Source organism: Astatotilapia calliptera, chromosome 10, assembly GCF_900246225.1.
Source record: "Astatotilapia calliptera chromosome 10, fAstCal1.2, whole genome shotgun sequence".
In the NCBI taxonomy this organism is placed as follows: Eukaryota; Metazoa; Chordata; class Actinopteri; order Cichliformes; family Cichlidae; genus Astatotilapia; species Astatotilapia calliptera.
In genome coordinates, this window is record NC_039311.1 from 31,349,393 (window position 1) to 31,358,305 (window position 8,913).

Here is an 8,913-nt window from a genome sequence, read left to right on the forward strand (position 1 = left end):
TTCATGATTCTGTAACTTTATAATGCACACTGGCTTAAAGAGCACGAGCACTACACGAAATATTGAAAACATTTCATTTAGGTTCCTGAGCTCCATCTTTGAGGTCATCCAGTTCTACCTGGAGGGTCCTGTTCTGCTCATTACCACCTTTATATCATTATTCATGGACACTGGAGTCATTTTACTTCATAGTTATTCATAGTTCCAATTAACCATCACTTAAGTGCAAAAACAAATATTAAAAAACTTAAAAGCTTGGCACTCTACAGGACAGTTCCACAACAGAAAACTTGGGAAACATGAAAAAACAAGAAAAGTTTGGCAGAGTTTCAGCATTTTTATTGATTCTGTATAAGCAGCTTTTATGTCCTTGTTCATGTTTAGTTAATATCAGACACACAGGTGACCAGAGGACCTCTGGGTGAAATCAGTCGCAAAGGGACGCTATGTGTGAGAAAGTATTAGAGCAGGTGGCATGTTTCAGTTCCCCTCTGACGTGCAGAGATAAGCAGTAGGTTGTAAAGAAGAAGAGAAAAGCAGGAACAGACTGAGGAACTGCTCCTCGGATCCACTTGGTGCTTGCTGTGGCTGCATGTAGTGTGATCGCCCAATGCGCATTGGTAACAAAGCTTTGATGAGAGGATACTTCAGCCTCATCTGACGCTCCTTCTCCAGGTGCGACATTAAAGGATCGGTGAGGTCGAGAATTGAACCTCAGCATATGCCAAAAACCTCCTTGCTGTGGTCACATGTAGTTCGTGTCAAAATTTTAACTTGTCTGCATCACAAGCATTCACTTTCAAAATAAAAGCTGTGCCTTACCGCTGCAGCAACACTTAAACAAGTGCAGCTTTAAACTTTGAAAGCAAACGGTCTCCGTTTCCTGTTTGTACTTTTGTACGTTTGACTTCTACTTGCTGAGCAGTCTTCAACTGTTTGCAGACAAGTTGGCACCAGCCATGCAAACAATGGGTAACAGCAGCAACCTGCTAGCAAGCAAAGCACCTGCAAAGAAGTTTGTAGTGAAGCCTCTTTGGAAATAAGTTCATGCTATCAGGAACCTCCAGCAACTGCTCACCAACCGGGTGCAGACTTTTTTTTTCCAGGGTGTCGCTCATCAGTGTGACTGATAATAATGCTTCACAATGTCCGAGATGGCCACGTTGCCAAGACGCTACTAACTGAGGAAACCTGTTTAAACAAGGACGACTTTGGCGATGCTTTTAGATCTCAGTTAAGTTTGTATGAATTTTGTAGCATCACCAGATTAGAAATAGCAGTCCATTTTATTTTTCATACAAACCATAAACCATAATTCGGCCCTCTTTTTCTCAGCATATCGTACACGAGAGTGAAAAACTGAGTGTTTACAGTATTTTGAAGCTTTCTGGTCATGTTTAATGTAAAAATCCACCACATCGACAGCACACACACACGAAGGGAAACACAAAGTATAAGTGAATAACTGTTAGTGTGTCAGGGGAAACCACCGTGGACGTGATTAGGGTGACTCAAACTGTTTGTAATTGCTTTCCTGCTCCCTCATATAAAACCCACTCCTCTCCCTCCCTCTCTGACACTCAGCGGCTCAGTGTGGGTGGAAACCACGTCAGCTGTAAAACCACTGAAGGAGTTTCCACTCAGAGCGTCTATCCACCCGCTGGGAGCTGCAGAAACAGCCCGGTCCATTTATAGACCGTCAGCGGGGCTAAAAACAAACTGTTACTACATCGTTTCTCCTCTCAGCCGGAGGGAAACGACCACCAGCTCAAACCAAATCACACGCCAGCAGTAATAATCAGCGTATTGTAGAGGTGACTGTGACATCGATGATGTTGGTGTTTACCTTTAAGCTCTTTGAAGGGAAACCCTTTATTCAATATCTGTGATTAATGGTTTAAATTTTTCTATTCAGCAAACCAAAGATAAAAGCTGTGTGCAAACCCCAAAGCTGCAATGAAATGAGCCTCACAGCAGGTTCTTACATCATCACGACCTCCGTTTTCATTCATCGTTTCTGATAAAAACGCCACATTTGGGTTCAAACATGCTTGATAAAGAACGATGTGCTTGAAATTTATTAAGAATAAACCAAAAACCCACTGAGATGTTTGGGAAATCAAGCCGAGAGGCAGCAGACGGCGCCCGCTTCGGCGATCTGGTGCTCCAACACAGTTTACCGCAGAAACGTTGTACAAAGTAAAAACAGTTCACCAAGATTTCTGACTAAATTCATTAAATCTATTTTCAGGCCATAGTTTACATTTTATGGTGATAGTTTGAGATGTTCCTGGCTCTCACACTGAGAGATTATTTATTCTGTAACAAATCAGATTTTCTTCTCTGTGATTTGCCAAAACAGCCGGTGATTAGGAACGGCTCACAGCTTGAGCCTGGTTCAGTCAGGGCTCTGTGTGCGGCAGGCGGAGGTGAGGATCCAAACGCAGGACTCGTGAAGCCAAATGTCAACAGAAAACCACAGCGTTATTGCTGACAACGAACAAAACATGAATAGAACAATGAATACTGAGAACCGGAAACACACAGGCAGAATCTGAGGTTACGACGCGACCAGAGATGGGCAGTAACTTTGGGATTTGAAGATACATTTTTAAAGAGCTCCTCAGTCCAACCCAGTCTTTGCTCTCTTCTTTTTCTCCTCCATAAAGGCCACATTATTCTGGAAGTCCCAAGACGAACAGAATCAACCTTTTGGGATTTACTTACCTGGATGAGCATCAAGACATTTAATCTGTTTGTAGGCGTATTCTGCCTTCAGATGATGAACATATGACTCGTAGGCAGAGATGGGCAGTAACGCGTTACTGTATTCTGATTACTTTTTTCAAGTAACGAGTAAAGTAAGGGGTTACTATTGCAAAAACGGTAATTAGATTACCGTTACTTTCCCATAGGAACGCTGCGTTACTGCGTTACTAAAACCGTGATTTTTTTGCGAGAGTGTCTCATGACAGTGACGTAAGCGAGTGCGCCGTTAGTGACGACAGCTGTGTGCAGATCAACAGTGGATCATATATCGAGTGCAGAGAGAGTATGAGCGTGCAGCGTTTAAAGCGTGGAAGTACTGACCTTACTTTAAGTTTGATTCCATAAAAAGTGACAAAAACATTAGTGTCCATCGTGCGTGGGAAGAAAACTTCTTTTTACAGTGAAAAAAACCCCTAAACTTCCAAGCAAGCACCGAGTAGCTATGACGTAATGGGAAACTCACAGAGAAACTCGCGGATTCTTCCACTGACCGCGGCACACCTGCACCAGGGTAACCCTCCGCCTGCCCCACTCCTGCTTTACAGGTGAAAATAGAGCAACAGGACCGCTGAGTCTTTGACTTTATTTATTTTCTGCTGTGTTTTACTTGCATCTATTTGAAAGACTGAGTGTAAACACACACAAAAAAAATTATGTGCTGGAATGTGCAGAAAATAAGTTTAAATGTTAAACCACTATCCCCAGCAAGCTGCCTCAAAGCCTCATGGGAACGCAGGAGAGCTTCTGGGCTGCAAGCATCCAAGAGAGAAACAAGGCTGATTATCTTTTAGTCGCGGCATTAATGAAATCACCTCCAGGGGATCTTCAAAACTGACATTTCATAAGGAAACTTTTACCAAACTCACATAACAGACGTTATTAATTCAGTGACTCGAGCTTTAATATGCACGACTTTCACACTCACGAGTTCCTCCAGTGAAGGTCGACTACTTTAATGAAAACTGCAGAAGTGAAGGAAGCTGAGCAGCTAAAATAATCGTTTACACCTGCTCCTAGACAAAAACGTACGTTTTGCAAATGCAGCGCAGATTTGGTTCTAACTGAAATAAGTCAGTGTTCATGTCCTTTAGTTTTCCTCACAGAGAAGCTGATTTATGAAGCCTTGTGCTGATGGCCTGGCGCCCATTTCAAAGCGATGACCAGATATCAAGAGATGAATCTCAATGGAAACCTCGATGTGTGTTAAAGAAGAACGTGTTTTCTCCAAAGACAGAGTAAAACGAGCTTTTGTTAAAGGCTTCTAACAGAGAACTGGAAGGAGAGTCGTGCCCCTGAAACATTTCTGTTTCCCAGCAGGCGAGCCTCTTAATTCCTTGATCCAGAGCAATCAGATTTACTTGCTGAGAAAATAGGAAAGACCAAGCAGCAGTTTGGCTCCAACCAGCATTTTTATTGCTTTCAAGAAAAGAAACAGAGAATAAAAAGCCATGAGAGCAGTAGTGTGGTGTGTTAACCTCTGAAAGCCTACAAAAAATATAAAAACTTACAACAGGAAGAGCGGGCTGTTAATACACTAAAGACTAATTACTGAACAAAGACCAGGAGGGAGAAGAGCTGACAGTAACACAGGGGAGAAAAATCAGGGACTAAAAACAAACAACTTACTTTCATAGTAAAAAGAGGAAATAACGTAAAGGCCAAAACGAAACACACACAGAAGAAGACACGACTGCATTAAACATGATGTTGAGCCCGAGCAAGGGACAGTCAGGGACATGAACTCTAAACAAAGCTCGTCACTAGAGTGATGACAAAGGAAACACTGGAATCAAAGCCATGATGCTAGCAGTCAGGTTACAGGAGAAGAACAACAGGTGGACGAGCCCATTGGTCTTTTTATTTATCAGGCGCTCTTTGTTATCACTTTTCTCAGGATTCATCCAAAGAGTTGATTTTCTTTCCACTCCATCTGACTTCCAATGGAGGGGGGTGATTTTCGCTACCCAGTGACTAAAGACCAGCGGTCTCCAACTCCAAGCCTCGTGTCTGGTGTCCTGCAGGTTTTAGATGTGTCTTTGATCCAACACAGCTGATTTGAATGTATAAATGACCTCCTCAACATGTCTTGAAGTTCTCCAGAGGCCTAGTAATAAACTAATCATTTGATTCAGGTGTGATGGGTGAGATCTAAAACCTGCAGGACACCGGCCCTCGAGGCCTGGAGTTGCACACCCCTGCTAAAGACCAATATATTCTCCCAGAAAGCTCCCAGAGCTATTACTCAAGGCCAGTTTTTAAAAATGATCAGAAACTCTGGGTCCTTGGAAGCAAAATGCAAAGAAATGAGGAGCAGCTCACAACTTTACTACATTAAGAAATACAAACCACAGGACACAACAAAATATGGACGGGACAAACTGCAGTACAATGGAGCAGCAGATTGTTCATTAGTCCAAGACTGACTCTCTAATTACGGTCTCACACGGTTCAGTTTGACTTGTGTAGGTGATGAAATCCACGTGTTGATACCCAAACAGAAAGTGTTGTTTGTCATAATGAGGATTTGCATAATGAAACCTTAGTGTTTGCAACAGATCCTCCACACATTACCCAACCCAAAGCTTTAAGAGGAACCACCAGCTTACACAGTCCTATAAAATACTTTGTAACCAGAACTGTAAACTAACTAAATCTAATAAAACTATAAAAATTTTGCATATTCAGTGGTGAGATTGTATCATGTCTCTATCCAAACTTTCAGTTGGCCAATTGTATATGATCATGGGAGGCTTGATTTAGTTCTGCCAGTGGATTAGTGCCTGGTTAATCATTAGTGTTGTCATGGTGCTCATTGGACAGCTCATTCAACTGAGAAACCTCAGCTGAAGAGTTACATACCATGCAAAAGTCTGGGTCCAGGAAACCTCTACAGCAGGAATGTCAAACTCATTTCACATCCGGAGCCGGACCATTAAAAATCCCCTTTCTCTCAGTGTAAGCTTACCTGCACATTCAATCCCTACGATATTCCTATTCAAGAAAAAGAAACACAATGTCAACAGCACGTCTCAATTTTAGCACATGATAAAGAAATGCTGCTGTAGTAAATGAAAAAAGTCTGTCAGCACGACCTTTTGGGCTTAAATTATAAAAAATAAACATGTAAAATTACAGAAGAAGTCCTAAACTGTCCTTTTATTATACAGGAGAAAGTTTTTGTTAATTCCCCAAAAAATCTACACAAATACTATTGTAGTTAGTAAAAAACAAATATGTAATTGTTTATTTATTACTCCGGTATACTATGAGGGAGGTCGCCGTCAGTAGGACAAAATGTCTTGCAAATGTGTAGAAGAGCAGAACAGTCATGAAGTTTAAGAAGAAGGCGACTTCACTTCTTCCGTTCTAAAATGTTTTAGAGCTGTTGAAGCCTCTTGGCTGAGAGGTGAACCGTCTTCAACAAAACTGAAGTCCAGTCGCTTTCTTTTAAAGCTCCTAAGACTGCGTGACCTGGATGAGCCTACACAAACATGTGGAGATGTTTTACCTTTGTAAACGTGAGTTACAGCTAAAGGGGAGAGACCGAAACATGGAAGTGTCTAAACAAGCGGCGTTAAAAGTGTTGAGGGTCCAAGAACAGCGCCCTGTGGAACACCATGTTTTAAGCAGTATAGTCAGCAAATAACCACATGGAAGTGAAGTACGTAAAAAACTGCAGTTCCTTTAATATCCACTAGAGGCTGGCTTCAGAAGTGACTGAGTCTCTGTGAAAATGTCCAACTTTAAAGCATTAATACGTTCTTACAGCAACACTTTTTAACTACTGAGTGAGGTGAACTTTTTCATGACTCGCCTGGATACCTGAGCACGGCTGCTTGGACTGACTGCTGCGCCAACCCAAGCAGGTGTAGCATCTGCTAGGCCTTTTGTGCTATTGGAGCATTTTTAATTGGCTATCTGACCAATAACACAGCCTGCTGTTTGGTAAAGACCATCACTGCTTGGTGATTAAAACTCCAGTATGTTCTGTGAGTTTCAGAAAGAAGAGGCCGTTACAGATCAGCTGCCAAACATGTAGCTGACGTGCCATATAGTTGAAAATACCTCATAAACAGACAGGTCTGAGCTTAACTCTAAACAGGTCACTGGTTTCTTGGTGGATATTAACAGGTTTCTATGACAGCCTTTTTTAGTTCCTTTGTGTCTCAGAGTGTGGCCTCCAGGCTCTTTGCCCACTGGAGCGACAGGTCGTTGAACTACATGCCATCAGGCCTCGGTTCGGTTTAGAAACAGAAAAAATGACAACAATAGCAATAAAAAAACCTCCTACTACTCCGAGTGCTGATGGCAGGAAACAAAAGCAAACTGAAATGTGCTGGAAAACGCACTCCTACGCACACGCAGACTGTCTTACAGATACGTGTGTTTGTAAGAAAACAGTGAAACAAAGCACGCTGATCGTCTCCTGCTAACAGCAGCTGGAAAAGACGCGCGACACCTCTGCAAAGACTTTAACTGGATCAGAGATGCTCTGTTCCCAGAAAAGACTGAGGATTTCTGCTATGAGAGGGTCAGTGTGTGTGTGTGTGTGTGTGTGTGTGTGTGTGTGTGTGTGTGTGTGTGTGTGTGTGAGAGAGAGATGAACAGCTTGATCTTTATGATGAAGGAAGCGATGAAGACAACAGGCTCAGTGTTCATCTGAAAAGCCTCTTGAAGGGACCAGCTGGAGGAAAGTTACTCATCAAAGGCTGTGTTTTTATCTGTGTGTGTGTGTGTGTGTGTGTGTGTGTGTGTGTGTGTGTGTGTGTCTGTGTGTGTGTGTGTCACACCTGCAGATTGGTGCTGATTGTAGGACTCTTGATTCTGATTGGAAGATTTTACTTTTATGAACCAATCAGCTGCTATGTGTTTCAGCTCCACTTTGACAGGAAGTAATAGAAAGAAATGAAGCAACAAGCAAGTCTAAAATAATCGACTAATCAGTGACACGGTTGATTAAATGCTAACAAGATGGTTTCAAATTTGCAAGATATTGTGCTGAAACCTCACATTAAAATTTTTAAGTAACACTATTGTTGTTTATCACCTTTGACCTGTTTATGGAAATGAGTGCAACCAGCAAAGGAGCAGTCACTGAATCCAGTCTCAGAGCAGATGATTCCCTCTTTTCCTGGTTTCCTAGAGAGTCTAAACTCATCCAGGAGTTCAGGGAAAACACAACAGACGGAGCCATCGAGCGATGTTTCAACTAATACATCCACAAAGAACGAAGGACTGGAAACATACGGGCACAAAACAATCAGGGATATAAAACTCCAGCCGCAGGACCATGACAATCATCAACGCTGCAGAAGTGAGACTAGACAAAAAAATACATGGTAAAGGCAGGACATCTAAACAGGAGCAAAAACCGATATGAGGGGCCGTTTGGGCTGCACAAAGCCTCAAATATCTGAGCACGTGGAAGCAGGAACGTAGGAGCTGTGCATTTCTTCTGGTGTTTACACGTTTCAAAGATCAATCACCAGGACCTCAAAGACGCTTCTTTTTCCTTTCTTCTGCAACAGAAGGTCTGTGATGGGTTTGAAGGTTTCTTGAAAGTCACTGCCTTTAACTTGTTGTGCAACTCTCCTCATCTTTAATCCACCTCCATCCTTACCTTCGCACATAAAGGACTTCTCAGCACCTCCTTTGGAAAGTCTACGTGTGGAAACTTTACTCACTGCAACCCAAAATAAAAAGAAGCTAAACTCAAATCATTAAGAGGAAAACCAGACGTAAGCAGGCTTTTTTATTGCCTATAACCCAGAAATCAGTCTCTGTACAGAATACTGAAAGGTCACAACACCTGAAATGTATCTGCAGGGGAGAGGAGGTTTAATGAAGGACGTGTAGTCAGGAGGCACAGGTGGAGGGAAACGATGGAGGGAGGACGAATCTTTAATTTGATTCAATTTGACTGCAGTGGGCCCGATAAGACCTCTGCTCACATCTGTGGTGGGAAGCAGTGGAGATTCTAGAGTCTTCAGGGACCCTGGGCAAAAATGAACAGGGGGCCCCTCCCTGCAGTGGATGCTGGGTGCACATCTAGTAGGATCAATTAAAAGTGGAAGTTTGAACTGATCATGTGGAGAGGGGGCCCCTTACCCTTCACGTTGCTGCTGGTGCCAGAAAGTAATGATT